This window comes from Desmodus rotundus, chromosome 9 (genome assembly GCF_022682495.2).
Source record: "Desmodus rotundus isolate HL8 chromosome 9, HLdesRot8A.1, whole genome shotgun sequence".
In the NCBI taxonomy this organism is placed as follows: domain Eukaryota; kingdom Metazoa; phylum Chordata; class Mammalia; order Chiroptera; family Phyllostomidae; genus Desmodus; species Desmodus rotundus.
The window spans coordinates 33549707-33561781 of record NC_071395.1 but is presented as its reverse complement, the minus strand read 5'-3'; the positions used below and the strand labels follow the sequence as shown (position 1 = coordinate 33561781).

Here is a 12075-nt window from a genome sequence, read left to right as displayed (position 1 = left end):
GGATAATTGTATTGATTTCCCCTCCAACAGATGCAGAATGCACTTCCTTCCTTTCCCCCACCTTACCCTCTCTTCTCTGTCCCCTAAGTTTTTATTAATTTTTTATCCTATTAGTGATTGACTCCATAACATAAAATAATACAGTTACCCCTTTATGTTTTAGTTTTTTAACCTTAGACAATATCTATTGACCCTCCACACACTCCTTTCAACTTCACATATTACTTTTTTGTTCTATTATTATTTTTACATATAAGACATTTATTATGTTATATGCTCCTAACATTTATATTCTGTTCTGTGCCCATATTAATTTTACTGTACTTCACACTTGAAATTGCAAAGTCTCAAGTTTTATGCTTAAAGACAAATTAATTGAGTGGTCAAAAAAGTTGTGTTATTTCATCCTACATTAATTTGGGGGAAATGTGGTCAGTTTCTTACTCAAAAACCTCAAAAAGGGAAAAGGTTGTATGCAAGAATCCCTTTCCCTTCTTTAGTGTACATAGTTCAGATCTTTTGGTTTTGTTGTTACATTTAAACTACATCCATCTCTTTTGGGCTCTTCAGCTAGCATTACAGAAAGAAAAAAACAAATTTTTCTTTGTATGTGGTTGGCCCGCTGTCCCACCACCATTTGTTGCAGAGACTTTCCTTCTCCACTGAACTGCCTTTGCTCTTTGTCAAAGCCGATTGGACTGTATCCGTGTCGGGGTCTTTCTGGGCTCTCTGTTCTGTTGCATGGATCCATTTGTCTGTTGCTTCACCAAACCACGGCTTCTTGATTACTCTAGCTTCATAGCAAGTCAGTGTCAGAGTCAGGTGGTGTCAGTTCTCTGACTTGGCTCTTCTCCTTCAATTTTGTATTGACTACCTTGGGCCATTTGCCTCTCTACACAAACTTTTTCAGCAGTTTCTCAATAGCCACAAAATAACCTGCTGGATTTTGATTGGGATTGCATCCAATCTGTAGATCAAGTTGGCAAGAACTAACATCTTAACAATGTGGAGGCTTCCTATCTGTTACATGGAATATTCCTCCATTTACTTAGGTCTTCTTTGATTTCTTTCATCAGAGTTTTGTGGTTTTCCTCATATAAATCTTGTACATATTTTGTTAGATTTATGCCTCGGATTTCACTTGTTTGGTGCTCATGTGAATGGTGTTGTGCTTTTCATTTCAAATTCCAATTGTTTATTGCTGGTATATAAGAAAGCAGCTGACTTTTATATATTTTAACCTGATAACCTACAATCTTTCTATAATCACAAATTAGTTACAGGAGGGTTTGTTGTTATTGTTGATTCTCTGGGATTTTCCAAATAGACAGTCATGCTGTCTGTGAATAAAGATAATGTTATTTCCTCCTTCCCAATCTGTATATCATTTATTTCCATTTCTTGTCTTATTTCACTAGCCCACACTTCTAGGATGATTCTGAGTAGGAGTGGTGAGAGTGGACGTCCTTGCCTGTCTGATATTTTTAGTCATCCAATGTCCTTTTCTAGGATATATCTTGACTTTGTATTTCAGATCATTCATGTGAACTTCAGCCATGGCCTACTTATTATTTTTTAATTATGATTTTAATTTGCACTCCTTTTTTTCTAATTATTCTCCTTTCACAGCAACTTATTCCTTTTAAATTTATATAGTCTATAAAATCTCTCTGAAGATACTAAATAGAGGTTTTTCTTAAAAGCTATTTTCTACACTCTCTGCTGTCTCTTGAATTACTCTATTTGTTTATTTTGAATCTTCTCTTTCTTTATTTATACTATTTATTTTCTTCCAACTCTTCTGACACATAATTGACTGTTTGTATTTATGGCTAAAGGACTACAATGTTCTGAATTGACAGTTGATAGAGGTTTTCTCTGCAGTTATGTAGAACTATTTCCCCACAGGCCCCTTGCTTACCTGGAAGGATGGACTGTGTATTTTATGTAAGGTGTGTGGGCTCTTCTGAAAGGGTAAGAAAGAGGTGAGAAGGCAACCAGACTGGCTTTCTTAAAAAGCGAGGCGAAGTACAATGCTGATGGTAATGCCTGGCACCAATAAGCTGTCAGCTGCTGTGATTGTCCATGGTCGTCATGGTAATGGCTGTTCCTAGATTTATGAACTTGTTACTTGCTGGTATGTCTAAGTCTTTTCTAGCCAAAAACATGCTTTTATGAAGCATTCACTGTATGCCAGCCTCTTATATACACTGTCCGTATTCCTTATAATAATTATGCAAGGTAAGCATATTATTTCCATTATGCAGGTGAATAAACAGAGGCCTGTGACTAAATCACACCATCTTTTTCAAACAGCTCTCAGGCATCAAAGCCAAGATTCAACACATTCCTTTGAGTTCCCAAAGGCAAGACGTGCCCTCTCTCACCCACTGTGCGGAGCCTCACTCTGCTACTGGGTCAGGCCTCTCTTCCTAAGGTGCCTCTCTGCGTGATTTTTTAACCCTCAATTGCATTCCTGAGGGATTTTTTGGTGAACTGCTGGCTGTATTAGTTTTTCTTCTTATTTTTACATCTTCTGACATCCTAAAGAGCAAGGTTTTTATGACTGTGTAAAAATTACTGATAAGGTATTGACTCAAAGAGGTTGAAGGTAGAGCCCTGCAGCATGCCGCCGCAGGCCACCGCAGCCTTCCTCAATGTGCGGTTAAGCTGTGGTGTGTTCGGCACCACTCGGTGAGCGGCTCCCTCAGACCAGTCTGCCTGGCCCTGGAACAGCCAGGCTGGTCCAGAGTGAGAATTACAACAGTAACTACAAATAAATGAAAAACTTGAAAATCTCCAAGACCCTCATTCTGTTCTAAAACCTTGCTATAAACCACTCTTACTTACTTACCATTTTCTAACCAGTTTCACATTCCTCGCAGATATCATCACACGTGTTTTATTTTGTACTAGCTCACTTACTTTGCAACAGAGTAGAATCAGCCCGACTTCGAAGTCAGATAGAACTGATGTTCAAATATCAGTCTGTGATGCACTGTATGGACTTGAGCAAGCCCTTAAGCCTCGCTGAGCCTTGGTTTCTTCATCTGTAAAATGGGAAGGAGCACGTCTGCTGTTGAGTCTAGATGTGCGCTATACATAAAGCACAAAGCACCGTGTCCAGACTGAGTCAGAAGGAGCGCTGGGCACTGTGCTAGTCATCACTAGCTTCCTGATCTCATACGAGAGATAAATCCTGCAACGATAGTTGTATTAGTTAATTTTAAATCTTCGTGCCTCTAGCTGGACATCAGTGTTTCTAGATCTACTCAATAATTACAATTAACCCCCAAATGTCAAGGGCCTGAGACCTTTTTCTTTCTTGCTTTTTCTGTCTTTAACCTTTTCCAGTTCATGTTTAAAAGCATAAAATAGAACCAGCTTTTTCAGTCCAAATGTCCCCTCCCCACCCCCAAACCTGCTAGAGGTGCTTCCTTCTCTCTGTTCACAAATCCTTTCTCTGGGTTGTGTTTACTAAACATTAAAGAAGCGGCTCAAAAGGATTAAACAATGGAGACAGAGCCTTTTTAAAGAAACTCAAGTCCTGAAGGGTTGTATGTCTGGCAGGATCCCCTGTGAGCCTCAGTGGGAGAGAGCAAGGCCCTGCAGTCAGAGACGTGACTTAAATCCCTGCTCTATGCCCGTTTTGTCACCTCGGTCTCCAGTCTCCTGAGGATGAGGTCGGGGATGATGATTTTATTTAGCTCACGGGGTCATTCTGAGGCTCCTAAGATACTGTAAGTGAAAATACTGTGTGAACTGGCAGGCATCAGAGAGAGGCCATCATTGTTATTGTAGAAAGGGGTGTTATCTCCCCCATGTCAAAAAAAATTATGCAAAAATATAGGGTACAACACAACACCCCTTTTTATTACATAAAAATCTCTTATTGCAAAATCATAAGCATGTAATTCTATAACATAACAATATCACACTCAAGCTCACCACATGGCATTTTAGGTGACATGTTCCCTTTGCTGTCCATCTCGTGCGAGGCATTCACGTACCCTCCAACACCACTCAATGGCGTCACTTCTGCTGGACCCTGTATATGAATGTGTAAGGAACGTTTGAATGGAGGACGGAAAACATCCATTTCATTTAAAGACAAGCGGATCACTGGCAGGAAAACGACAAGCATTATTTATGAGGGACTCCCATGGAGAAATACCCAAGGTCCGCAGGACTGTCTTTCGATCCTTTTTTACAAGTCAAACTCCAGAAACGCAGCCAAATAAAAAAAAAGAGTCTTCGTAAAATGGGGTAGGTGAACCCATCTGCATCAGCCTCTGTAGCAGCTACTTGTGAAAAACACAGTCCCTGGAGCCCCACCCTGGACCTGCCGGGGCTGGGCCTCGGGAATCTGCAAACTCCTGGTTGGCTGTAATGCACACAGAGCTGTGAGAACTTCTGTGCTAAGCAGTCAGAACTGACTCCATTAGGAAGTAGTACACTTGTGATTTAATTTTTTGTTCAGTTTTTGAAAATGAAAACAATGCAAGAAATTTTTAGAAACTGCAAAGTAGATTGAAGTTTATAGTCCCATCAATATGAAATACAACAGTAGTTGTATTTATATTTTTGCGTGTCAGCAGCATGTTTTAATCAGCACTATTGTGGGTTTTTTAAAAATATAAATTTACATGATGTCTCCAATTAAAGGAATTTTATTCGCAGCTAGTAATTATCACAAGAATTTAAATATCAACACAGCACCACTTTTCCACACTATAGACTAACAAATTTCAAGCTTCTCGATGTCAGCACAAGCAAATGCAGGTGACTCAGTAACGCATGTCTGTATTTTATTTAACACAGCTTCACAAGAGTGCTGTCTTCCTGCCTGAAGTTTTGCGCTGCACCCTCAAACTTTTTACCACCTAAAAAATCTCTTCATCAACTTTACCACTGTGGGGAGTAACTTTCCACTGTGGAAATATTTTCACTTGACAAGATCGAAATAGCCACACGTGTGTCTCCTCCTCACTGTGCCAAAGTTGCAGCCATGTTGCCCAAGGGCACGCACAAGTCACAAGCCATCACTGCCAGCTAGCCTCTTGCCAGGGTGCCGCATGTACACAGGGGCCTTCCATACCCAGCCAGGAGCTACAGCTCTGTATCGGGTCCTATGCTAGTACTGGGCAAATATACCACCGTTGTTTACAAGTATTGCACAAGGCATTAATTACAGTTCTTTTTTAATAATTCTGTTATATACTCAACAATCCAGCCAATGGAAAAACTTTCTCTGACCAAGTTTCCTGTTTCCATGTCTTTGGGAAAGCATTATTTCTCTATATCCAAATATTACCTAACCCTGATGAAATTATGCACAACATTTTTTCTGGTGTTCTCTCTTTCTCATCCTTTATCAACTCCCAACTAGCAAACGTGGAAGGAATGAGGGCATTGGAACGGCAGTGTTTAGTAACGCAAATGGAACCATTAGTGGGAAGGTTGACGAGACGTTTTTCCATGGCGGAATCAGACTGGCAGCACCTGAACTCAGGTCTACCTTAGCATCACTGAAGTAGCGCAGCCAGACAGTGTGCTGACTGTGTGGCAGCATGTGAGACAGCCTGATAGCATATGACATGGAGCACATGTCACCCCATAAGACATCCCTACAAGAAAAAGGCGAACCTGAATCACGGACCCTATAGAGTTAACTGTATGTGGAAGGAATAGGGAAACAAATAGAGGACCAAGTTATGAGGTACCACAAGGGAGCACTATCCAGAATACAGAACATTCTATAGGACCACCAACATGGTTTTCACTAACCAATGTCATAAAGCAAACCATGAGACACAAAGACATAACAGCCATATGTCATGTATGAAGTTTGTTTGAAATCTAACTAGAACAAACCAACAGCGAGAAGCCATTTTTTTGAGATAGTTGGGGAAATTTGATTATGGACTGGATTTTAGATAACCCAAAAAGGAAAAGTAGAAAATCCCCGTGAATCCTAGGCCCCCTCGAAGCATCAGGCAGCTCTGGAGAAGGAAAGTGCCCCCCAAGTTCATGTGGTCACCCTCTAGTTAGTTTCTACTTAGTGCTCTCCATACTCTTGTTCTATCCCACCCTCATCTTGTCTGGTTCACATGACAACCATGTGAATTGTGTATTATAGGCTGTTGGTCCTCGACCTCTATAAAACCTACACATTTGCTCATTATGTGTCAATTTCCTAAAACATTCTTCATGTGTTAAGTTTGGACTTGAGCACATCGGCTGGTGAAGAAACATTCACAGCCATCACAGGGGACTGCCACTGCCTGCCAACAGCTCGGTCTTGGCAAGACAACCATTTCCATCTGGGTAGTAATGTTTGTACAAGAGTTTTAATATTTTGGTGCAGTTTTCCCGAACTTTACATAAATAGTCAGATCGTCATTGGAATTACGCCCATAATCATGGGTAAGCGCATAATTGATAGATGCCTGTGATAGGCTGAAAATAGACTGTGAGGCTCTGCCAGACAGGGAAGATATAATTGAGAATTTCATAACATGACTAAATTCTGCAGAAACAGAACTGCCCCTCCTGACCGACAGGGAAGTCCATTGTTTGCCTGTTTCAGCATTCCCCTTTGTGCTTTCTTCAGGCAGGTTTTAGGCATGAAATGAGCAACAGTCTCATGCCGCCCCTCTTACAGGTAAGGAGACTGAGACTCGGAGAGATTCAGTGATTTGCCCAAGTTCACACAGCCAATATGTAGCTTGCTTATGAGTCCCAGTTCCTCAGGTCACCCACTTAACCTCAGTGGACCAGGGAGGAGAGGGAAGGCTGTGTCTCTGCCCAGAATTCCAGGGTGGCAGTCACCTTCAGACGGTCTTGCCCCAGCAACTCCACCAGAGGTTTCTCCCTTGGAAGGGAGGGTTTTAGAGGCAGGTGGCAGCCCTGTCAAAAAGAAAAGAGTTTCTGAACCTGAAGCCAGACTGTGAGCCAAAGGCCACCCATGTACCTGCTTTGGGCAGCGAGCTCGGGCAATAGTGAGGCAGACAGCACCCTCCAGCTCCTGGCTTTGCTGCCTTCACTGGGGCCTTCCATGGCAAGCCACCTTGCCGCTCTACCTTCAGCTATAAAATGAGGATAGTTAACCTATTAATGATATCATGACTACCAAATAAGTCATATATGCCAAGTGCTTTTCAACCTGTGAAATGCTAGACAACTGTAAATGAAGAGTTTCCAGTTTCTCTATTTTTAGTTGTTGCCTTCACCACATCCCCTGTCATGTTGGGCTGTGTTTTAGGCTTTAAATATCTGCCCTGGGGCCGACATTGACCTTTCCACTCTAGTCAAAGTCTGTACAGGGGGTCTAATTCAATGTGAAGAAACAGATGGAAGTCCCCTCCCCCACCTTCTAGACCTCTTGCTAGGCCCCCTACCACTCATGTGTGTGCATAAACACACACACAAGTACACAAAGGTCAGATGCAGGCACATGTTTGCTCTGCCGTGAACACACACCAGTGCACAGGTGTGCACTCATACACACATACAAACTCACACCCTGCTCCCATCCATTCTTCACCTCCAAAACGGAGGCCAGAGTCTTCAGTCCAGCAAAGCCACCTGAAGCCACCCAGAACCTGTATGTGTTGCCCTTGACGTTTGCATGGACTTCTGCCATTTCCTGGCTCCGCCCAGCCTGAAACAGCTCAAATATCACAGGGGGGTGGCTCTAGTCATCACCTGGCCTTCTTAGTAACTCTAGTCTCCAGTCAGAACCGCTGGGGTGGAGGGACCTGTAGAGAACCTATTTATAAAACCTGTGAAAAAATCATGTGTGTATACACCGCTAAGGAGTTGGAAGACAAAGACTTGTGACTAGCGGGTGATTTAATTTTAGGTACTTTCCTCTTTGTCAAGTTACTTAAATGTTCAATTATGTCGTTTAGGTGGACATAAATGTTTGCACAGGAAGTTTGTAATTAGTGGCAAAAATGGCTGGCCAAAGAGGGCTGGTCATCTGGGCAGGTGCAGAAGTAGGAGTCCAAGTTGGGAAAATTCTAGAAGCTGCTGCTGGTGCACCCTTCATTGAGTCAGGAGACTGGGAGAGGTCAGGAAAGGCCTGAGGCTCAGGCTGCACTCGCCAGTTGCTCGGTGGCCATTCTCAAGGGCTGGCGTGGGCCCTGACTCCAGGCCTTTTGCCCCCTCTGTTGTTGGGCAAGTCATTCACATTCTATTTTTATGTATCTGCTTATTATGGCCCTGGCCAGGTGGCTCCGTTGGTTAGTGTCATCCCAACATGCTGGGGTTGCAGGTTCCATCCCCAGTCAGGGCACACACAAGAATCAACCAATGAATTCATAAATAAGTGGAACAACAAATTGATGTTTCTTTCTCTCTTCTCTCTCTCCTCTCTCCGAAATCAATAAAAGATTAAACACTACAAAATAAAAATAAATGCTTACTGTTTAAAAATTCCAAGGAGTATATAAAATTATTAAAAAGAAGATAAAAGTCACATGAAGTCCTGAGATAAACATTATTCACATTTTCAGAAATATCTTATTGGAGCACTGCTTTGCATTAACGCCCACCCACTCACCCACACCACTCGCAGTTTTTTCAACTTCCTATTTTTCTGGAAGGGACACTTTGACCTCTTTTCTCTACCTCTACCTCCTCCACCAATAATCGAAGTAAACAAGTTGGTGTTCACCCTCCCAGACCACTCTTCATGTGATATAGAAGCATGAGCACATGCCTATGCAGGGCTTTCGTTTCTCATTCCTCTCTGTTTCTAAACACGGGGTAATAGCACGGTCTCGTTTGCGTCCTGCTTTTCTCACATAAAGGTGTGTTGTAGAAAACCCTTTTAGATTCCCTGGTGAAAATGTAGCACATTGTTTTAAATAGTTGCATTATATTTTATAGACTTTTGGAGCACAGATTTATTCAACAATTCCCTAATTAGTGAACGATTACAAAGGTTTTTTTTTTTTTTTTTTGGTGCTATAACCTTCACTGCAATTAACATTTTGATATCTCATACGTTCCTCTGTAATGATGCTTTATTACTCTGTGAGATTCCTGTAAAGTGGGATTATAAATCAAAAGGTATGTATAATTCTTTATTTTAATAGAACTTGAGAGATTGTTTTCTAAAAGGTTGGCAATATTTCATATTTTATTTGTTCAGGAAATATTTATTAAGCTCTGACACCGTACCAACCACTGTTTTAGCAATTAGGATTCAACAATGAATAAAACAAAGATCCCAGACCTCATGGGGGGTTTCATCCTGGAAATGGAGTAGAGAGGAGCCAGCGAAATGATGATAGCTTCAACAAATACTTTTGTACCAGAAATGTAGGAAAACACATTTTCCTTTTCTTTACTGTCAACAATTGGCATTATCATTCTTTTCATTTTTCTCCAATTTATTGCTGCACTGTGATATTTTATGATCTTAATTTGCATTTTCTAATCCGCAAGTAATTCTAACATTTTTTACATGTTTATTTAGCTATTTGGATTTGTGTTGGATGAACTGCCTATTTATAATCACACATTTTTCTACTGGGTAGATTGTACACTTGACCCATACTTCTCAACACTCATGAGCTCTGTGTATATTATAAATAGATATTTATCTGTTGTCTGCTCTACAAATCTTTCTTCAATCTATTGCTTACTACTGACTTCATGATGGTTTATTTTACCATGTAATACGTTTAACATTTACAAATTTGTCTTTTTGTTATGACTGTGTTTTTTTGTGCTCTCTTACCTTCTGCCTATTCTATCTTCATCCATTCTTATCTCCAAACACTGGGTCATGTGAATTGTTTTGTAAAGTTCCTTCCAATTAAATGTTTTTAATATTTATTTTTGTAATATATTTTTCAATACACCTGGAATTTACCTTTTAAGGTGGTATAAGTTAGGGGTCCAATTGTATAACCGTTTTCTTAATGGTATTTATTAAAGTAAACCCTCAATTCTCTACTGAATTAAAAGGCCACCTTTTACAGTTCCCACGTGTACTGGAATCTGTTTGCCTGCTTGTTTGTTGTTCTGCTCCACTGGTCATCTGTCTATTTGTATTCGATCTTCATGCTGTTTTGATTACAGTCTTCTTCTTCATAATTTAAAAGTTATTCAGTCATAGAAATCTTCAGATCATGTTATCCAATTAAAAATTGTAATTTGTATTGAAAGTACATTTAATTTATATTAAGGAACAAGAAAGATGTCCTAATCGAGACACAAAGGAGATTGAAATAATTATAAGACAATGCTATGTAGAGGTTCATGGAAACAAATTGGAAAGTGTGGAGGAAAGCAAAGATCTCCTATAGGTCGCATAAGTCATCAAAATTGTGCAAGGAGGGAAAAACGTGGGAACAGACAACACTGGGATGTATCCGAACAGATACACTTCTGTAGAAGAAATTAGAAGTGGATTTAATGGACTCCTGTTTAAAGGGCCCAGGGCACAGATGACTTACCGGCTAAGTTCTATGTAGCCATTAAAGAACAAATAGTCCCAATATTGTTAAACTGTTCAATATCACAGAAAAAAAGACAGAGGTCTCCCTGTTGTATGTTACAAAGCCAGCATCATCGTAACACTAACACGCCTCATAGACAAATCCCACTTGGGAATGTACAGTCTTATTTGAAATAAAATAGTTGCAAAAAGGGTCCATCCATGAATCAAAAAGACTAATGTACAATAGCCAGCTTTTATTCCAAAATGCAAGGATGTTTTGATACCGGAAAATTTATCAACATAATTTATTACATCAACAAATTAAGGAAAAACTATCATATAAATGGATACTAAATAGGCACCTAGTAAAATTTAGTAGTCATTTCCAATATAAACCCATGATTCCTTATTTAAAATTCTGACACCCAAGAAAGACAAATACCATACGATTTCACTCACATGTGGACTCTAATGAACAAACTGAACTAACAAGGAAAATGGGGACAGACTCATAGATGGAGAGCAGGATGACAGCTGGTGGAGGGGGGTTGGGGGTGGAGGGATTAAGCAAAATAGAAAAATGACTCATGGACATGGACAACAGTGTGGTGATTGCTGGGGGTGGGTGGGTGGAGGGTATAAGGAGACTAAAAGCTAAGGTAAAAAAATTACAAAAAAGATTTTTTGAAAAAAACAAAATAAAAAAATTCTGACACCCCAAAAATCTCTGAACACTAAAATATTTACCTGTAATTTTGACATTATATTTCATCTGATGTCAAAGCTGATCTAAATTGACATAAAGAAACTACCTAAATGCAGAAAGTATTATTTTTTTATAAATGTACAGTATTACACCTTCTGTATGCAAATCATACTCAAAAAATACTTAATTATTATTTGTTACTGTGGCTGTGTGTCCTATATTCAAAAGTAGTATAGTCTTTTCTTTTTTTCAAGTTGAGTTTGAGGAGAAATAATATGAGGCATGTGTCTTCAATTCTCTGGAAAAAGAAAAACATTAGTGTGTTTCATTGAATCCAAGACACCATTCTTGGAAGGTGAGCATTTATTTTATATATCACTAACAGAGGGAAAAAAGTGCTGCTCACTACAGCATGAACCATCATCGACTGTAAAACATATTCCAGTTTCAGAGAGACTGAAATAGGAAAAAGGTGCATCACAGAACCGATGAAACACGGTGCAGGCATCCAAAGCAATCAGGAGTCCACCCCCGACCACACGGCCTGTGCGACGAGAGCAGGAGCTCAGGGCCCTCTCCTCTGCAAGTGTCGGCTTCTTGGGGAGCGGCCAGGTGTGAGGTGCAGTGTGGTGGTCTGGGTCAGCCCGGGCTCCAGAGCTGGCTCTGTATTGGTTAGTTGTTTGATTGTGAGCCAGCTACTTAATGCCTCAAACCACAGTCCTGCGAGAGTAGTTATATCGACTCACAGTTATTTTAGAGAGTTGAAAGGATGATACAAGATAGGGCTTGAGACACGCTGGTGAAGGGTGGGCCCCACCTAAATGGCAGCCCCTGGAAGGAGGGTGGTGGTGATGGTGGCCATGAATCAAGGGTCTTCCCACATCTGTCATCCTGTGATTTTACCCAAGGAAAA

General features: G+C 40.5%; 1 protein-coding gene across 3 annotated transcripts in view; it reads left to right on the top strand.

Annotated features, from left to right (window-relative positions):
* BLK (BLK proto-oncogene, Src family tyrosine kinase) overlaps nucleotides 1-12075 on the top strand; it is a 56124-nt gene that overhangs the window by 25393 nt on the left and 18656 nt on the right. The window lies entirely within an intron of this gene.